The sequence below is a fragment of the Trichechus manatus genome, unplaced genomic scaffold (genome assembly GCF_000243295.1).
Source record: "Trichechus manatus latirostris isolate Lorelei unplaced genomic scaffold, TriManLat1.0 scaffold00032, whole genome shotgun sequence".
Classification (NCBI taxonomy): domain Eukaryota; kingdom Metazoa; phylum Chordata; class Mammalia; order Sirenia; family Trichechidae; genus Trichechus; species Trichechus manatus.
In genome coordinates, this window is record NW_004443968.1 from 3,374,400 (window position 1) to 3,396,465 (window position 22,066).

Genomic DNA, 22,066 nt, shown 5'->3' on the forward strand with positions numbered 1-22,066 from the left:
AAACCCAAACCCATTGCCATCAAGTTGATCCCGATTCAGTGAAAGAGAGGAAGACCTGCAATGAGATGGACTGACACAGTGGCTACAACAATGGGCTCAAGCCTAGCAATGTTTGTGAGGATGGCACCTGACTGGGCAGTGTTTCTGTTGCACATAGGGTCGCTATGAGTCGAAAACAATTCAGCAGCACCTTACAACAACAACAACTAGTGTTCTCAACTCAGACTTTACATTAAAATTACCTGGGCAGCTTTGAGAAACAACAATGAGAGGACTGCAGGCCAATTTAAGTGGAATCTGAGGGTGGGACCTGGACAGCCATGTTTTTGAAAAGCTGTCCAGGTGCATCTGACACACATCCTGGATTGGGAACCACTGCTCTCCACTAACGGGACAAAGGAAATGCGATGTTTTATACTTATACCCTTGTCATTTAACATATACCCAAAATTAATTACAGCTTCCAATTTTTGAATTTTTGGATTCTGTTAGTAAGAAATTATTAGCTAACTTTAGTCCTTGGATGATTAAAATTTTTGAAAAGGCTTTTGAAATGCAACATTATCTACATCACAATAATCTTTTGGAAATATCACTAGTAACTTCATGTAATTATCTTTTATCGAATTAGCTAACAGCTATGACTCCTCCGTAGCCTTTGGGTAATCCAGGCCTTTATACTGGATACTTATTTCCTGCATATTTAGAATGCAAACGGATACTAAATATAAATCCAGCATTTTATAGAGTTTTAAGAGTGTGCTTGATTGTTGGAAGGTCCCAAAGATAGGGAATTCAAACAGCTCTAGTCAAATCACGTTAGGAAGTAGACATAACCGGCCTCAGTGGTTTCATCAGCAAGAAAAGAAGGAATACTGAGCACTACCAGTTACACGTAATACTGCATAAGGCAAACAAAACTCCCCCTGATACTGGGCACCACAAAGTGATACAGAGGTCATTTATCACTGTATCCAATTAATTCCAAATAACACATCTAATTCCCCAATCTCCAGGTCATATTTCTAACAAAAACATTTGTAAGCAGAGAGAACACAGATTATTTTGGTGTTTGCATGGTAATCCAAATATATATTTCTTTCTTTCTAACAGTGAAATAAAGCAGAATCAAATGTAGTTTCTAAAATGCACTGTGGAAATTTGGGAAGGAAGCCACGACTTTAAAGATACAGTAGATATTTATTTTGAACGCTAAAGCTTATATATTTGGTAATTACGAAACATCTGAGTCCTATTTGACCTCTGACCAGCCTTGTTCTTGCTTCTAGTCAAGAATATGGCAATAATTTTATGAAAAAACAAGGAAACTGTTTATTATAGGAAAGAAAGGGTATATTGTTTCTCATAACACAAATTCTAAAAATAATCTTTTTTCTTTTTTAAAAGGCCTTTTAACTGAACAAAGAAATATTCAACTAAAAACTAAAAATCTTGCTTCTGAAAAATAAATTGGATATAATATTTCCTAGTTTCCAAATAAGGAAGACCAAAGAAGAATTGACACCTTTGAATTATGGTGTTGGTGAAGAATACTGAATATAAGATGGACTGCCAAAAGAACGAACAAATCTGTTTTGGAATAAGTACAGCCAGAATGCTTCTTGTAAGTGAGGATGGCAAGACTTCGTCTCACATACTTTGGACATGTTATCCGGAGGGACCAGTCTCTAGAGAAGGACATCATGCTTGGTGAATTAGAAGGTCAGCAAAAAAGAGGAAGACCCTCAACAAAATGGACTGCCATAGTGGCTGCAACAATGGGCTCAAGTATAACAATGATTGTGATGATGGCACCTGACTGGGCAGTGTTTCGTTCTGTTGTATACAGGGTTACTATGAGTTGGAACCAACTTGATGGCACCTAACAAGAGTTTTCAAATACAGTTGTTGTTGTTAGCTGCCAATGAGCCGACTCTGACTTATGGTGACCTTATGTACATCAGAATGAAACATTTTTAGGTCTTACATCATCTTCACAATCACCACCATGTTTAAGTCCACTGCTGCAGCTACTATGCCAGTCCATATCACTAGGGTCTCCCGTGCCCTTGTTGGCCCTCTTCTTCTCCAAACACGTCCTCCTCTAGTGATTGATCCCTTCTGCTGACAAAGCAAACAAACTGGACAATGTTCTCTTGGGATCATAAGGTTTTCATTGGCTTATTTTTGGAAGTAGATTGCTAGGCCTTTGTTTCTAGTCTGTCCACCAAACCTGTCCAATAAGGTGACCTTGCTGGTATTTGAAACACTGGTGGCATAGCTTCTGGCATCATAGTAACACGCAAGCCACCACAGTATAACAAACTAATATTATTTATTTCACATCTATCTCTGATTTTAGTTGTTTTTTAACTACAAAGGAAAAGTGAAAATGTATGCTGGAATTAAAATTATCCAGAATATATACCTACACTAAATTAACTGAATAACGGCTAAAATTTATTTAATATCCATTTATAGACTCTTATCATATAGATCATATCCTTAAATTAAAACTATATACATTACTATTATTCTTAGCAAGTTAAGGTCAGAAATTAAAACAGCTGAAAAATGAGAAGCAAGCTGGAGATCGCTAGACAGTGATGACATAAGACTACATGTCTACATATCAATTAAAGCTAATACTGGAGGCGGAAAAATATAATTTCACAAATAGTAATAAAACATTGCTTGTGAAAAGAAGATCTAACAAATAATGGATAAAATATATTTTTTCCCACCAGATTAACAATACCATGGAAATATATCATAGCTACCAAAAAGTAATTTTCTTCTCTTTAAAAATCATACTAGCATATTCACACAAACATAGTTACAAATGTCATTTTGAGGTAACTGAATACTTTTCCCCAATATGCCATGCAAAATTAAGATTCAGTAGTTGAGTCATTTCCTTTTTCTTATTTAACAGAAGAGAGAACGTATGTAAGATTTTGGCTTAGTGTATAAAAGAGATGACTCCGGAGACTTTCTAGGTTGAGGTTCCAGCTCTGCCACTTAAGCGGGTGACTTCAGGCAAGTTGCTTAAATTTTTGGCCTTGGTTTCTTTATCTATAAAATGGGTACAATAATAGAACCTACATCATTAGGCTTGTCGGGAATAAATAACTTAATATGTAAAAAGCCTCAAGCCCTTAAAAAGTGCCCAGTATGCAATAAGCTCTTAATAAATGTTAGCTGTGATTCTTACTATCTAGAAATGATTATAGTTGATAATCCTTTTGAGTTAATAATACACTGTCTCCTCACTTATTGACAGGGTTAGGTTCCAGAGAGCGGGTCATTTTGCAAAATCAGCGTTACGTGAAAATGAAGGATGACCACATCATTACCTAACTGCCAAATTACATCATTACATGATGGTCAAACCACTGAGAATCATGGCCCAGCCAACAGGACACATAACCTTAACCATCAAAGCCAGCGTTACCCTCATCTTGCACCTCAGTGTTCTTTATTGCCAGATATATGTTGTTAATGCACAAACTAGCAGGATAGTAGATTTTTTACTATTGTCATAAATGTGAAATGTCAGATAACGAGATAGTTGATAAGTGAGAAGGTGTACAAACTTTTACACATATGATTAAACTTACTAGAATTGTAAGAAATAGTTTTGAGAAGTGACACTGGATAAAAGTAAAAATTGAATTCCTAAGTCATAGTTGAAAGTGTCAATTATATTTACAGAAGATCAGCCCTATTTCCAACCACCAACCCAGCAAGGATTGAAAACTAACTGGTCAACATATGTTGATGCAGATGGAAAAAGGGTACAACTGTCTTTAAATTCCCTAAAGAAGGCTGAGTGAGAGTCTTCTGGTCACTGCAGTCCAACCTATCATTACATGTGTAGTGAGACTCTTTGATGGATCTCTTACTCTATGAATAATATATATTTTGGGGACAGCCTCACAAAAATAATCTGTCTTTCCTACAGAAAGACCTATGACTAAGCAAATGCAAAGAAAGAATTACTTGCCAACCACAAAAGAGGATGGCCCTCCCCATGTCAGAAATTGAGGCAACTGGCAAGGTTCTAAAAAGTATTTTCGGGATAAAATCGCCCCACAGTTCATATCCTGGAGAACTAGGAAAATTTCAAGTCTCAAAACTACTCTTCTAATTTTTTAAAAATATAATTAGTGGGAAAATATGATTATTTATTTATAAGGCATTATTAAAGAAAAGAGCGTATCTTTTTAGAAGATCTGGTATTTGAAAGTATTTCACAAGCAAACCATATCTGCAAATATTCTCTAAGTTTTGTGAATCTTGCTAAGAAAATAAGTTTTTCCTCCCTATGTTGGAATTGACTCAACGGCAACAGGTCTTGGTTTAATGTAATTTAGGATTGTACTCACACTTTTGAGTAATAAATTGAAGGCTTTAAAGATTAGTAATTCAGAATAAGTATGATTAGGTTTGCCAATGGAGTTTTGTTTCCAAACAATCTTGTGGTGGTGGTTGTTGTTTGCTGTCGAGTGGATTCCAACTCATGGTGACCTGATGTGTGCAGAGTAGAACTGTGCTCCATAGGGTTTACAGGGCTGTGACCTTTTAGATGCAGATCACCAGGCCTATCTTCCAAGGCAACTCTGGGTGGGTTCAAACTGCTAACCTTTTGGCTAGTAGTTGACGCTTAATCATCTGTGCCACCCAGGAACTTTTCCAAATGGTCTTAAGTGAATTCAAAGTGTAGCAAAATAAAAGATTCTGGCTGTTCTCCAAGCCTGTATGACTTCTCCCTAATACTTGCAATAGTCAGTAAGCAAGGCTAAGTCTAGCACCTTGTAACATACAATTGTCTCCCACCCCACTGCAGATGGGTTTGAGAGGATGAGCAAGACTCTATGACACCTCATGGGATTCCACCCGAACATTTTTATCAGAACATTTTTTTATCATTTTCACCACCTGTGATTTTTGGTGTAGAGTAGCCTTTTTATACCAAGGCCAAATATTCAGGATTACCAAAAAATAAACAATTCAAGGATCTACAGAACAGTTAAAAAGTTATCTGACAAGTAACATCATGGATAAATTAAAAACATTAGCAGAAAAAAGTGAACTCAAAAATGGTCCTTTATGATTCATCCTAAGTATATGTTTTGTTCACAACATCAAAAACATTACAAAATCATTTATGTTAGGCATGGATATGTTGTCATATTTGAATTATAATGAATAAGCTTCCTCTTTTCTTAGGAATCAAGAAAACTTAGTATAATAATCGTGTGATACAACTCTAGAAAGGTGATTTAGCAATTAGTCTATATGATGTGACAGTTGAGCCAATGAATTCCAACTGTAAATTATTTTCTTGCTAAAATCTTTCAAAATAATCTTGATTTACATTGCTTGAGCTGCCTTTGTGAAAATATATTAGTTTTAAAATCACAAACTTTGGACACAAATTATGCCTTAAAACATACTTCATATATTCTCTGTATGCATAAATCTAATAACTAGTTTTACTAGATATAAAATTAATGCTTATTTTTTAAAAGTGATCATTCCTTAATATAGTTTCTGAGTCTGAAATTTTAGTTTATGTGAATTATAACTTTGAAGAAACATAATTAATTCTCCTAAAGTTTGAATTGTTCTCCATATCAAAAATCACTTTAAAAATATAAAATCAGCACATACCTTTTAAAACCTTCAATTCTGGGATCTACTTAAATGTTCTGATCTTTACACATAACGGAATGGTGTCCATTATCTATCTGCATGTGCACATAAAACTTCAGATTCCACTAATTTATTAAGTTCATTAACTCAGAAATAAATGAAGATTTCTAGCGCTTGAATTTTTTTATTTATGTAAAACCAGGGAAATTCTTTTCTTTGGAGGTGACAAAAAAAAAAAAAAAAAAACTGAAATGTTTATTTATTAAGAATATTTTATAGGAATAGAGAAACATTAACAAATAAAAATTAAGTTCAGAGTTATTTACCTATTTTGTTTTTAAAATATAAATAGCTATGGAAGAAAAATGTCACATTAATTTGTGAAAGTAAAGTTTATCAAGTTTCTCTAAACAGAATAATAATGTATTTTATATACAGTTTGACTACTTTTGGTTTAATGATGTCAAAGACTTAAGGACAACAATATTATCAGGTCAAATAATTGGCATTTATGGTCATATCCTAAAAACACCTAAAATTTTTTTTAACCAAATACTGATTTGAGGGGGAGTAAGTCTGCATTTAGGAGGAGAGTATATGTATTTAAGGAGCCCTGATGGCACAGTGGTTAAAGTGATCGACTGCTAACCCAAAGGTTGGCGATTTGAAACCACTAGCAGCTCCGCGGGAGAAAGATGTGGCAGTCTGCTTCCATAGAGATTTACAGCCTTGGAAACTCCACAGGGTCGCTAGGAGTTGGAATCAACTCAACGGCAGTGGGTTTGGTTTTGGTTGGTGGTACAACGGTTAAGCACCTGGCTGTTAACTGATAGGTTAGCTGTTTGAATCCCACCAGCAGCTCCTCGGGAGAAAGACCTGGTGACTCAACGGCACCCAACAATAACAGACAGGCATTTAATGGTTATGCAGTAAATTTCATGACTAAACATTTGATGAAATTTATCGGAAGAAATCCTGGGGTTATTTAAAACATTCCTATAAAAATCTACTCTTAAATTTAAATACATTTTGTTCAACATTAAAGATGTCTGTGAGCTTTAAAAATTTTATTTTTAATAAAAAGTAAATATTTGATCAAAATATGTCTGGAAGAAGACTTTTGGTCTATGAATATCACAAAAGTTTCTTAGAAATCTCTTAAGGGCCGAGCACAATAAAACTAGGGCAATGCATATATTCTCAGTAACTCTTTAAAAAAACCTGTAAAATGACTATAGTGGCATGTTCTGACACATTCTTTTCATAAACCGAACCCTGTTAGTGACAGGAGAACAGATTGTGTGCATCTGCTGGGAATGAGCCAGATGACAGTGGAAAAACGCACATGGATACCTTGGCACAGCAAATTAAAAATAGAGAAAAAAAAAAAAAAGACCTGGAAGAGAAAGTGCTTAACTTTAATTGAAACATTCTTTCCAACATGATGAACTTCATCCAACCACCTCTTGTAGCCTGTCAATTTTATATATAAGAATATGTTTTAAAAGAGTCCTTTGAAAATTAAAGCTGTTTTGTCTTCTCTTAGCACTGACACTAAAGATTGACTCAGATTTTGGACTGTTTCTTCGGATTATAGCAAATGTAATAAACATTAGGGTAGAAAAAGAGGCCAAACCACTCCACCACAGTCTGGTACAAGAATGTTAAACTTCTACAAACCTCTTCAGGTTCAAGTAAAAATTTAAATATCTGGGTTAAGTTCTGAATTATGTGGGTACCATATTGCCAAGTGCTAACGATGCCACAATTCAACTATTCTGCCACAATTCAAATATTCTGCAAAGGCGACTATTGTAAATGTTACTTGCACTCAATAGTGCTAAAATATTTTATTTTATGCTGATCAGCCACAGTATTGTTTTAACACTTGGCTCAATAGCATTAGAGAGGTCCATATAGAAAAAGAAAATATGCTTCTATAAATTATATCAGGAAGTTCTCTTGGATGCTCTGATTACAATGAAAATTTATTCTATACAGTACACAATGCAAATTTTAAACTGGAAATGAAGTTGTTTAATAGATTAGTAGTCTGACTGAAGCAGCTGCAGTCAACAACAAAAAAAATTCTGGTGATTAACAGCCATTTTCCAGTAATCATAACCCTGGAAAGGGCTACTAAGTAGAGGGAGGGGGTTGCAGATGGGAATAATTCTCTAAGCCCATGTGCCTTAGAGGGCTCCATCATCTTCATGCAGATTTATTATTATTATTATTTTTAAATTAAAGCTTTCAGAGGCATCCTTGATTGCAGTGTTGGGAGCTGTCCGTGCTGTTTTACCATAGGGAAGTCCACTCTGTAAGTATTCCTTGCTCCAAGTACTCTGTGCCAGGCATTAAAACAGGATTAGGACAGAAAGCTGAAATGCAAGGTACACACTAGAGGGGCATTATTCAACAGTGTGAGAATAATTTCAAGTGGTTGTACTCCGCAAGTTATACAAACTGGGCAGGCCCTACCAACATTACCTGTCCTCTAAAACAAAAGTTTCTTGACAAATTAAATGATTAAAATGCTGAACAAAAAAATGCTAAGTAGAATCTGAGACCAGAAATATTCTCACTTTCGCCCATATCTTGCTCAAGTTTATTTGTGTTATTAAAAGGTGTAATCCTCAGGTAAAATTTTCTGTACTATTTTATACTTCTTCTAACATGAGGAAAAATATACAAATCAATAAGTTCATTTGTTCATCATCTCAAAGTTGGTAAACTACAGTTAAAATGAGCAATCCTTTAAATGTGGAAAATAAAACAGGACTAAAGGAGTGCCATTTACTTGACTTAAAAAAAACTACTTATTTGAATAAAAATGCATTTTATCTTTATGAGTAAATGTAATTCATTCATTCAACAAATATCTACAGAATACCTACTATATAAAAGAGTGATTGTGAAGTATATACAGATGAGTAAAAACGATACCCATTCTTCACAGATTTCTATCTCCACATACGATAAAATTGCACTAACAAAAATAAACTAGAAATACTAATGTATCTTTCAAAACTGGATAATACTAATGCTAAGGGAAAAAAAAAACTCTAGAATTCTAGGTGAGGTGGTTTTCATTATTAGGAACTAATAGCTCTATGTACATCAACCATTTCTTCTAAACTGAGCTTAAAACTAAGCATTAATATACCAGTACTCAAAAAACTTTTAATAAATGACTATTGAAACTCATGGATGAAATTATTTTGTTTCGTTGGTTCAATTTCTGGTTCTAAAAACAATACACTTATTTAATAAAATCTAGTCTCTGAAACGGAGCCCTGGTGGCACAGTGGTTAAGAGCCACGGTTGCTAACAGGTCGGCAGTTCAAATCCACCAGCTGCTCCTTGGAAGCCCTATGGGGCAGTTCTACTCTATCCTCTAGAGTCACTATAAGTCGCCGTAAGTAGGAATTGATTTGACAGCAACGAATCTCTGAAACATTTTGATTTTTCCTAAAGAAGGAAGTATATCATATTTAGCGATCATCAGAAATGACCTAACATAGCATCAGAATTAGAGACTTGGCCTGAAAGTGACCCAATTTAAAAGGTCTGAAAGGATTATTTAAAAAAAAAAAAAAAGGTTCAAAATAATTATCCCACCAAGTATTTTTAAGGGATCATAACAGGAAGATAAAGTGATTAAACTATAGTATACCAGACCAAAACCAAACTCATTGCCATCGAGTCAATTCCAACTCACAGTGACCCTATAGTACACATGAGAACTGCCCCATAGGGTTTCCAAGGAGCAGCAGGTAGATTTGAACTGCCGACCTTCTGGTTAGCAGCTGGGCTCTTAACCACTGCAAGAGGGCTCCAAAATCTAGTATAGTGCTATAATAATAATAATTACTGATGACTTAACTATTTGTCTGCATTGTGCTAACTTTTCTACGTATTGTCCTGTTCAATACTTACAACAACCGTAAGAGGTTAAGTGCTATTATTATTCCCATTTTACATATGATGAAACTGAAACTGAGGATTTCTGGTGATTAAATAACCTGCCTAAAGCCACTGACCAGTAAATGGGAGGCTGAATTTTGAATCAGTTTAGTCCTTGCTCTTAATCATTACTCTCCATTTCTTATGGGCCACTTTCTCTAACAGAACACATAAACATAATGAAAGAAACTACGTGAAGTATGGCTGTGGGATCTTCAAACTCTTTATGCTTGCTTAATTGATCTTCTCTTTCTCTTGCGTTCATCCTCATTCTCTCATGCTTTGTGTCTCTCTCTCTGCTCTTCCTCTACCTAGCTCTCTCCCTCTCCACACACACAAACACACCCTTCAAGGCTGTCCCAACATTTCATAGAGGATCACGAATGCCTTAATTTGGTTCAATCTGTCCAGTAACTTGTACCACCTCCTGAGGCTTCACGATGCTGTGCGTTTTTACAGTGGGTGTACCACTCACTGACTCTAAAGCTGTCAGGAGTTCCCTACAAAGACACTATCCTGTAGCCCTCACTATTTCAAGATCAGTGTCTGGAGCTCTTTCATGACATGACATTGGGCTGTGATGAACCACATCAACTAAGAAGATAAGAAGTTAACACCTGAAACAATTCTATGACCTTACATGTGTAGTCAAAACAAGTTAAAAGTGCACTTGCTTTCACAATACCAAATGCTTTGAAGCAAGAAGGAAGCTCAGACAGGAGCGCATCCCAAAACAATGAAATTGAAGAAAAAAAGGGTGAAGTCAAGAATTCTTTGGCTTTTGAAGCTACAAAATCAGAGAAGGAAAAAAATCACATAGCGCTCAGTCAAGATGAACACAGTCCTAGATGGGACACTGCCAATTCTTTTCAACCAAAGGGCCATAGGGAAACAAGCAATGTGTACTGAGTTATCTTACACGGCTCCCTTTGTGAATCTATTAAAGTCATCGTGGGAATTTCTTTTTGGCTTATGTAAAGGGAAAAAAATTCACACATGAAAGGAAAGAAACATGTAGTCAAAATTATTTCTTTAACCTACAACCTACCAGACTCTAAGTAGACTTTTGATAAATACTAGAAATGAACAAAAAGATACATTTTTTTCAATAGCCAGATTTGTTAGCCTTCATTTATTTAAGAAAAATAATCCAGACCAGAATTCGGTCTGGATTTATACCCTCCTTTTCAACATACTAATGTTAACTGTTCCAGAGGAAGTGTGAAACAATCTACCTTCTAGACCACAAAACCTTTACTGAAAGACCACCCAACAATTTAACAGGCTTCCTCAAATGTGGGTGGAAATCAGGCACCTTTAAGAAGTAGTTGGGAATTTATTGGTTAACACAGTTTAAAATTTTTGCGGAGAGAATTACCTCCTACAGGAACCTCTAACAGATTCATGTTTTAATCAAGTATACTTTTGTAATATTTAAATAGCAAGAGAATTTACTTTCTTGTTAGAAATTTCCATCTAGTACACGTGTTAACAAGTGAAACCATGTGTCTAAAAATATTTATGGAGAGATGATTATCCCATTGTTCAGGAGAAATTTCATGAAGATAAAGAACACTGGTGCCATATCCTAAATAAAAGCATAGTTTTAAAGGTTAAATGTGAGTTTTAAAATAGAATATTTAATTTTTAGATAATAAACATACAAAATTATTGACTCCAATCTATATTAACACATGCAAGAACATAAAAAATTTTTTTCTTCTTCCTTGCAAATGGACCTTGAAAATGTGCCAAGTGTAGGGCCCTCGTCCATACGCCTCCGAAAGGAATCCACCATTGTGATCGCATTCTTATTTTGAGCTACCTTTCACATTTTAAGATCTAGGTTGAATTAACTTCCTGATACTCTTTCTAGGAAACATTTACACCCACGAAAAATAGTTGCTTGATATTTAAACATAATGAAAACGATCTTTCTTATCTATTTTATTTTAAAGAGAAAATTAAGTTGCATTTAACTATTAGTCTGATTTGGTAAATTTTAAGCAGGAAATTAATAATTGGTTTAGTAATTTAACACCTAAATTAACATTTATACACTATTTGTATACTGTTAAATCAATAATTTTCCTTAAAAATGAAGTCAAAACGTACTCATTACATAGAAAGACTTTTTAAATTAAGGCTCGAATTAAATACATTTCTAAAAGAGAGGGCTAGTTTTAGAAAGGTGCGCTGGCAGTAGTTTGACTACACCTCACACAAATGAGAATTCTGCTACAGACTGAAAGGAACCACGGCAGCCAAAAATTATTTTTTAATAGGATTTTAAAAATTCACACTGGTAACAGCTGAAAATGTAACTGGTAATGAATGACTGGTTTTAACAATATTTTTACTTTATTTTCCAAGGAGAAGTACAAGTTTTCAGTCGACCGTTTCCAATGCAAGGACTATTAATGTAGATATTTAGAAGCTGATTTATTGCATGGCAATAAGTACATTACTTGCAATGTACCTATCAAGTGAAGAACGTAAACCAAATCTGAAAACTAAAGCCCATACTGTCGCTCTTTGTACTCTGTATTTTGACCTAATAATCATTAAAAGTGTGTGTTTATCAATAAAAATTACTGTAGTGTCACATATTGTGGTGGAACACTGCTATTTCCACAGAAGAGTACAAAAAAAGCTCAACGTTAATTTGCATCACAAAATAACCTAACATATCTGGAATATAATGCACAGGCATCACTGAAAAGAAACCATCATATCTTTCTCTGAAAAACAGAAAAATACAGACATCTGATTGGGTCTGTGTGTGCTGAGGGTGGGGGGTGGGGAAGAGGTCTCATTTTCTGTCTCATACCTATTGTTTTATGCATTCTAAACTGCTATATGGGAATAAAAAGGAAACACAGTGAATTCACTTTGCAGTTAATGTCTTCGTGATTTAAGAGGCTGAATTTTCAAGTTAAAGAAGGGAAACATGCTTTTCCTTTCCCAAAGCTATTGCCCAGGAAGAAGGCCCTCTGCTCCTTAGCCTACGCAGGGGGAAAAAAGGACATTACTTCAGGCTGAAATCACTCCGAGACAGAAGAGGGGAAGTTTATGATGTGGCACTGTGCACTGTATCTGGTCTGCAGCCAGGAAGTTTTCATTTTGTAGCTCTGCTGCCAGTACCTGCCCTGCATATTCAGAAATAAAAATACACCAAGCCCTACCTCAGAAATTGTGGATGTTACAAAGAATTAAAAGAGTTTATTTTTCTTTCTTTATCCTGAGTGTAATTACTGTTTTTTAAAAAGAAAGAGCTGAAACTATAGTAACTGGAGAGTTTTTTTTTTTTTTTTTTCCTTTTTAAACACTTTAAACTACCTTCCCACAAAGCCATTTAAGTTAAATGGTACATTTACAGACTCACCTACATGATGAATATAACTTAAAACATCTGCTTAGACACATACGTTCTGTTCAGATATAAAAAACGTGGCAAAAAAATTAAAAATATAGCGTCATTATATTCTTAAAATGTATGTTCCTCTGTGTGTGTGTTCATTCATTAAAGACATCTTTGGCTGCAATTAGGTAGTCGGTCCTACAAAGGCTGCCTTGTGTGACCATGATTTCTAAAAATAAAATGCTCCAGTGAATATTTCTGCTAAATAATCACATCTTCAAAATTACTTTATAGAAATCCCAATCCCTCATGTTACATTAAGCAATAATACCAGCTTTCCATAATAAGCTTTGGTTGTACACCTTATACAGGGTCAACAATTAATTAGTAGGTTAAAAAAAAATCCTGTTTACTCTATTAAGTAGTGGACTAATTTCCTTATCTGTCCCCACTTATTTATATTAGTGAATCTATTTTCTAATTTTGCAAATAAATAACCATATCTTAGCCGAAGCTGCCTATCTTTGGGGTTTTGGGAAGGTTGCATTCTCTTGCTATCACCCTAACTTGCTGAAAGAATTACAGACTTGTTACAAAAAGACAGGGATAGTTTCTAGGTTTTTTTTTTCTTTTCTTTTCTTTTTTTTTTTTTAACACTTCACATTATATTAAGGGACCACATCTACTGCTTTTTAAATCCAACATGCTGGAGATCCATAATATCTGAAAACAATTCATATGAATTCTTCATATGCATCTTATCTATGACAACAAGGTACAAGAGGAAAACCAGATCACACTCAGGATGCTATTTGGAAAAAGCAAGTTCTCACCAGGGACTGATTCAAAGATCAGTTCCTCCAGTCTCTAAAAAGTTTAAGGTACTTTATTTAAATCATCGCTTGAAGACTTGCACTGTCCTTCTACATGAATCGAAACCACTTGCAGCATGAACAACATTGCTCCATTCATTTCAAATTTACAGCATTAAGAATTAATAAAGTCTCTATAACGTTTGCATTATTAAAGAGTAACGATTCCTGCAGAAATCTGCCCGTAATAAGTTTACAGTTTTTATTGCTTATACTGTCACCAATTTCCTTTGTAATACCCCCAAAAGATCCTCTTTGTGTATACTCTGAACTTTGTTTACACTGGTTATGTTTTAAAAATAAATGCAGAGATTTAACTTGGGCAACAGAATGACAATGTACAACAAATGGATTAGGATGATGACAAACCAATGTTTTCCGTATCATCACCTGAAACCAAAAGATGGATTTATATTCCAGGTAGTACATAATTTCCAATCTTAATAATAATATGACTTTTCTTTTTGCAGTTAAAATAGTATCAAGGAAATGTGAGGTAATCTTTTTATAACGTTATTTTTTTACAATGGTATTGTTGTCATACAGTATTCTTTAACAATTATTTCTTGCAAGACAAAAACAACTAACATAAGAACGTCAATGCTATCTACTTATTCTCCAAAGAGAGTAGTGGAGAATGGGCGTTTCTAGCTTCCTTTATTTCTATATGCCTTGTCTGCAAAACAGACTCCTTACTATTGAATTCTTGTTTTGTGTAAGGCAAAAATTATTCAAGTGCACTTTATAGTTATTTTGCACATGAATGTTAAATAATAATAAACTCACAAAACTTTCATAGACTTTTTTCAACATTCAGTGTAAGAGAGGTTATCAATAAAAGCCACTTTTAAAAAAACCTGGCAATTTACTTTGCTCAGTAACTACAGTAGATCCTTACAAATTATTTTCTTTCTCATGCTGCTACTCACTTACATACTGCATTTTTGCTTCAACTCTCCAAGGGAAGAAATGTGGCTCTTGTGGGAAAGGTCCACCCCTTTCTACATGTTTGCTCCCTTGAACGAAAGGAACACACCCCCTTACATTCTTTGAAATGTGTCCAACATGGACAGAATCGTAATAGTGCTGTATTATTGACAAATCAGAAAATCTTAAATGATAGTCAAATATTATCAATATGTTGTGCATTTTTAATCAGGAGAACTAAATAACATATACATGTAAGAGAAATGAACTATGTTCCGTCTGGAATCTACATTTGGACTCTCAGAACCCTTAAAAGTGTTAGTGGAAGCAATCTGTGAATGTTTTGTGCACGTTTGTTGTATGACAACTCATGAAGAGTCCCATAAATGTTACAGGTTTTTGAATGCATCTTGTGAATTTAAGACCCATTAGAGGGATACCTTCTCTCTTCCATTAATATTTCAAAAAGTATATTCAGAAACTAAAGTATCCACTTTCACAGAAGCAGAAAGCTGTCTGAAATCACCAAAGGGTAAAAATATTGCAAGTTCATTTTCATCCCAATGACAGAAAACTCACAACAGTTGGCGTCCACTAACTTTTACCTCATTAAGACAACCTGCTAGTCAGGAAAAATTATGTTTCAACAAGTCTTCCTTCCATTATGTAGAATATTGTACTCCCAAGGCAAGTGTGTTTTTTTTTTTTTTTTTTTTGGTTATTTTTTAAATAAAGTGATATACTCCATATCTGTGAGAATTTGTGCATTTATGTTTGCTTTTTCTTCCCCTACACTCTTTTTTTCTTTATTCCACTTTTTAATAGACATTTGCAGGTGTAAGGATACAGAGTAGCCAGACACACGCGTGCGTGCGCGTGCGCACACACGTCTTTTAATATATTTTAGTGTTTAAATGAAATGATTAGTCCTTTTGCAATCTGTTCACCAAACATTCCAGGATGAACTCAGCTACATAATTTCCAGGCCTACAAAATGGAAGCTCTGCTATTCTATGTTTTTCACTTAGAATGAAAATGAATATAAACAGTGAATATATAAACTGGAACTGAAGGTAATAAACTTATTAAAACTTGGTAAGATATTGTTATGGTCAAAGAAAACCTGCAAGTGTGTGCCACAAATCCACTCAAATGAAACATCTCATTCACTAAAATCTCCTATCTTATTGTAACAATACACAGAAAATTAAACACATAAATATTAATTTTATGTACCACAGAAGTTGTAGGCAATGAAAATGCAATGTTTACATTTATGGATGACTCATTAGCGTTTTATTGTGTAAAACACTAGGAGGCATCAGTTGGGTAAAAAAGGACTTCAATTTTAGAAGAAGCAAGAAATTACTGTACAGTTGAATGTGTAAGAAGTTAAGGTTTTCAAAATGTTATTATGTAAACCAAACTTTATTCTCTGAAATAAACTCTCAAAATGTCACATTTTGTTGTAAAGGATGCTCTCTTGATAACATGATCAAACACATATGATCTGACCAATAAACACCTATCAAATATATATTTCAGATGTATGGACTCATAGATATGTAATTATACATTTTTATGAAGAATTTTTCTGGTAACAGAATAACATAATGGATACTGACTATAATGCATTTTCTACTCCATTACTCAATACCATGGGTGTATGTTTCATTTCTGGCAAATTCTGTTTTTAGTGCTTTCTACAACGCTTCTGAAAATGTCTAATGCATTTAAGTCTTATTCTAACTGCTTCACGTAAGCCGCCAGTACTTGATGTCGGTTCATAAAGCAGCAACGGAACTTAAAATTTAAGGAACAAAGACGTATATAAAAAGGGCATGTTTTCTGTCATTTCACTATTGAAAGCCTGTCATTTGAAAACTGAGTTTTCCACTGTTTGAATGGCTCTTCATAATGATGAAGCAACAGGGTCGTGGCACACTTACCTAGCAGTCATTTAAAATTGGAGTGTCTTGCCATTCCTCAGCAATCAGTTTTTATCTCTGACCTATCAAAATAACATGTGAACTGCCTAATCTGCCTTTTGTAAGGTGCATAGATTCTGTTGTTGCTCCTGGTTTTGTGAATCGCCTCTGTAATCTGGTTTGATTTCCTAGAGATGACAGATCTCAGTGAACAGCCAAACTCTACTAAGTGCAGGGCAGTCCACACGCCCATGAGATAAAGGTAGAGTGCTGAGGGCAAGGATCTTAATCACCTATCCTTCCCCATGCAGCCACTGACTAACATCAGTGATTAAATCCTTTCACTGTGCCCAAGCAATCACCATCTTTGTAAAATGAATATATACATTCTTATAAGCTTTAGATATTAATTTGTGTCGTGCCTTCTCAGCAGAGGTGCTTTGGAAGAAAAGTAGAACTTTATTAATAATCTCTTTAAAGTCCACTTTGCAACCCTTAAATTGCATATTAAATTCTGCCATGTTGCTCTGAATAATGTCCCTAAAGCCAGTGTTCTCTGTTTAATAACTATTGCTTTGTTATTATGTAGCCCAAGTATTGCTGCACAGATATTTCCCCATTTTTGTCACTTTCTGAGATTTCATAGACTTAAAATATACCACACATAGAGTTGGGAAATAAAACCACAAAATATACAATAACCAGAAGAAAGTTTTAAAAGATAATGTTAACGCATGCCAAGGAGTTATTTAATTTAGTTCCTTATAAAAGAAATATAAGTACAACAAATCATTTATTGGAAAGATAAGGTTGTGATACCAATGCAGTTTACTGACTTGGTAAGGTGAAGGCCAAGGAAGAAATACTTAGAAATCTGAAAAATGTAAAACATGACACTTTTTCAGGATTTAATTTTGAATCATTAGAGCCTTTCTCCCTGTTAGAATGAGCCATTTTCCCCCAAATTTTGCAAAATGAACATGCTTAAAAGAAGAAAAGAGCCAAAGTGCAATAAGTCCTTGTTATTTCAGTTTCATGTAGGTATTGAATGCTAATGTGTTTCTATTCTGAAAAGTTAATATCTATGATTGCATACTTTTAAAATATGGACATCTCAGGAAAGTTGACTTTTTCTTATAAAGTGCTTACTTGTTATTTAAACCTAAGAAACAAATTAATACTTGGTAAAAATTCATATTTAGTATTATCTTTCAATATGTTTCACGTTCACAGCAATCAAGGATGTAAACAGTGTAATAAATGAATGAAGTAAGTAGTCGGGAAAATATGTCTAAATACTACAGAGCTGTGTGAATTAGTAAAAATGGATTTTTATGAAGTTTGGTAAAACTTGAAGTAAAAGTAACTGTGAACTATTACCTCCTAAACTTGACTGGGTGACTATATTTTAAACAAATATTATGTTAAAGTGTGCTTTGATGAAAACTTTGAGAATTGAGTTACTAGTCTAATATCTAGCTACAAGGAGTTACTAGTCTAATATATAGCTACTTTGCTACAAATACAACAAGATATTTGATTTAAGAGATTTTTTCCCCTTGAGATAGGATGTTAGAAAAGGACATCTTATTTTATCTGTCAAGTTCTGAATCCACTTCTTTTGTAACTACTTTCTTTTAACTTAATAATTTTGTGCATATGCTACAAGACAATAATACGGTGTACTAAATGCATTATCTTTAACAGAAACTGACGGAGAAACTAAACTACTGCTTATGCCATATTGTTACATCCTGAGCATTTCCAAAGACTAGCCAGAACTGACATTGTTTTTAAAATTAAATAAAATGTTTTCATTTCAAATTGGAGTTTGTTCATCCATTTAAAGCTAAAATTAGTATGCGATATAGAGGTTAAATGGGGTTCACACAGGTGGTCACATTTCCATGTCCTACCTAGTCTCTAGGGATTGGAGTTATTATGCTCCACATAAACATCTTTACTCTGCAACCACAATTCCACTGCAAGGTGCCAGTGAAAAAGAGGCTGACCACTTCCACCCCCCAGCCCCCCGTTGGACTGGTATAATGAAGTGGCTGGAGTTTCCTTTTTGGCATTTAAAAAATATATGCAGTCACTAAGCATTTCATAAGACAGTTACTATTGGAGTCAGTATCAGATTCACAATAGTAAGGTGCACTTTGTGTCAGAGCGATTCTCCACTGAGGACCAGGACCGGTTAAAGAACTGGAAGAGAGCCTGATTCTACTTATTATACTGTCAGCTTTCACATATAAAAGTATTTTATACAAAAGACACACATTCCTACAATGTGAAGAAAAAAAGGTTTTCCCCAAAGCCTGATAATCACTAGACCAAGAATTTTTAGAAATAATTCAGATACAAGATTTCCTGTAAGAATCATTAACCATATTCTGAAAAGGAGGTAATATTGGTATTAGATTTAAATGCTTGCACACTATTTAATAATAAAATATACAATGTGCCAGTGTATGCTTATATAAGCATCCTTTGTGCCAAACTTTATCACTGAGTTTGGTAACTTTCATCCAAAGTCCAAACAGAATGCAATTTAAGTGACTTAACTTTGTTTTTAAACAGCTATGTATTTGGCCTGACCTAAACAACAATGCATATGCTGAAATCCCAACACCAATTGTAAAATGTATAGATTACAGTCACCAGGGTATTACTTTTTGTCCATACCAATTAAGAAACCCTCTATCAAGCCAGCACTTCGGTGAGGGAAAGAGATGCACAAAGGTATACTCTGACAGACAGCCATGCTTTATCTCAAACTAATCCCAAGTATTAGTGGCTCAGGAGCATAACCCAGAGCAAATAAGATTCTTTGGGGGGACTCGTGGCAGCATCTTTCCACAGTGAACTAACTGCTAATTCTTGCGGCATATACTTCAAGGTCACAGAACATTCTGTGAAATATTAAAATCCCAGGCTCCACATGCTCCACCGTTATCAAACATGCTAATGACGTGAACTAACTTCATGAAACTTTAAACACTGGTGTGACAGAAACGAGTCAGGAGTGATTTCAATAGCTGATGGCAAACGGATACGACTATCTAAAAAGTTACTTTTAGCAACAGACAAAAAAATCATGGGGAATCTAACGAAAAGAATGCACAACAAGCCTCAACTTCAGCCTTCAGAAAAGGCACAGGGATAGACCCAGTGCCTTGAAATAGAATGATGCAGATTTCAGAGACAATACCCCGGCTATTTCTATTTCCTCGAGAAATGTCAGAGGTACTTACATGAAGGAAGACCCGATCAGATTAGTCCTTGGGTATTTTCCTTTCTTGAGAGAGAGAAAGAGGGGGAAAAAAATAACAATAATCTTTACTTCGTCCAGTCTTCAAGTGCTTCTCCACCTGATTCAAACATGCAGCACGGCGACCCACACAGAACCTTCAAAGTCAATCCAATAGCAGCCCGAAGATGTCTGGGTGTACGCGTGTGCTCAAGTGTCTGTGACTGCGAGCAGAGCGAGCAGAGAGCTGGAGACGATGTGTGCGTGTGCGCGCGCGCGCGCGCGGAGAAAGGCGCGCGCGCGCGGGGGAGGGGGGCAGAGGCGCGCGCGGGGCCGCGCATTCGCGCGCGCCAAGGCCGGTCGGAGGAGGAGGAGGAAGGGGAAGAGGAGGAGGAGGACTACGAGGAGGAGGAGAAAGTGGCTCTCAGCGACCGGCCAGATTAAAAGTAACCAGACTCGTCCAGAAAACTGCGTCCAGAAAGGAAGTGACAGAAGACGAATGGGAAAAGGGGAGCAGCGCACAGCCTTTGAAACAACGCGTAAAAAAGGCGGAGGTGTTGGGGGGAGGGGTGGAAGGATACTGCGTGGTGGGAGTAGGGAGAGGCTGGCAAGGAAAAACGGTGCACACAGGGTTGGGGTTCTAAGCAGTATATCCGACGAAGTGCCTTTTTCTTTCCGTTTATTTTATTTTACCCTTTCCTTTGCCTCGCGCTCCCTTTTTCCCTGTCTCTTTCCCCCCCCCCCAATCCTAAGCCGTTGACTCTCTCCTCGCGAGCTGGAGAAATCATCAGTTTCACTCTTGCAAAAGGGGGGCGGGACTAGATCTCGGAGCATTTTAATAAAACAAACATACAGCAGCTCTCTCCTCACCCCTCCAGTCTCAACTAGATTGATAAATTACTCCACTACACTACTTTAATTATGTATATGGTATGCAGAATAAATCACTGAACATCAGTACCTCAATCAAGCACTTTTAAATGATAATTGCATCTTGGTGAATCAATCTTTCCATTCCTGACATTTTGCTAATTTTAGTTTTACGGTGGGGTAATGGCACATGCCATACGCAAACCTAATGACAATTCTTTATTGCACGAAATGAAGACAACACGGCGAGCTACGGCTCCCTGCTTCTCCCCCGGCGCTGCCGCCGAGGACGCTCGGAGAGAATCGAGCCTCCCGCTGCAGCGCGCTCGCTCCCCGGGGAAGCCGCGAGCCCGCCAGCAGGAGAGTCCTTCCAAAGTCGGGATCTTTCCTTTGACCAATAGGAGCGCGACCCTAACAGTTACTCTTGTGACTTTTCCCCCCTTTGGAGACGCGTTAACCACTTCATTCCTCCACGGGTCCGTGCGCTCCTCTATTACTCACGCGTAAAAGCCACGGTCCAGGATGTCTGCAGCACTCGATTCCAGCGCGCTCTTCCTGCCCGCCCAGAATCCGCGGTTTTCGGCCCCGAGAGGTTGGAGGGCTTGAAAGGCGAGCCGAAATGCTTCTCGAGTGTTAGTAGTGTACAAAATAATAAAGACAATTATTCGTATTTGAAATCTCCAATTCATACCGGGGCCATGAACTTTCTCATCAGTTTAGAAACGCGGACCGAGGCGGCAGCCTCCTTGGAGAGTTCCCCTTAACTCTATCTCTTCCACACCTTACTAGACTTTATCCAGGTTATTAACATGTAAACAAAACCAACTTCCCAAATGCATTAGGCTTCCCTGTCTGATAGCTGATGACTTCACTTATCCTGAAGAGTTTCAGCTTGCACAGGAAGCAGAAATGGAGACTGATAAGGAAGTATACTTAAGGTTTAAGCACAGCAAACACTTTTCCTTACAAAAAATAAATTAGGTTAATATTCAATGTTTAGCAAAGGCTACCAGTGATTTTGAATTACGGTGTTGGCAGAGAATATTGAATATACCATGGACTGCCAGAAGAACGAACAAATCCGTCTTGGAAGAAGTACAGCCAGAATGCTCCTTGGAAGCGAGAATGGCGAGACTTCGTCTCACTACTTTGGACATGTTATCAGGAGGGACCAGTCCCTGGAGAAGGACATCATGCTTGGTAAAGTAGAGGGTCAGCGAAAAAGAGGAAG

The 22,066-nt window shown here is 36.1% G+C and overlaps 1 protein-coding gene across 9 annotated transcripts in view; it reads right to left on the reverse strand.

Moving 5' to 3' along the window:
* MEF2C (myocyte enhancer factor 2C) overlaps positions 1 to 21,878 on the reverse strand; it is a 160,673-nt gene extending 138,795 nt beyond the window's left edge. For 8 of the 9 annotated variants that reach the window (XM_004375017.2, XM_023730094.1, XM_023730096.1 and 5 more), the window contains exon 1: positions 19,970 to 20,210. The gene's annotated coding sequence lies outside the window, so the exon portion shown is untranslated. Of the gene's footprint in view, positions 1 to 19,969; positions 20,211 to 21,336 lie in introns of those variants that run through there. The other variant, XM_023730092.1, reaches the window with a different exon arrangement.
* Between the last annotated feature and the right edge of the window lie 188 nt (positions 21,879 to 22,066).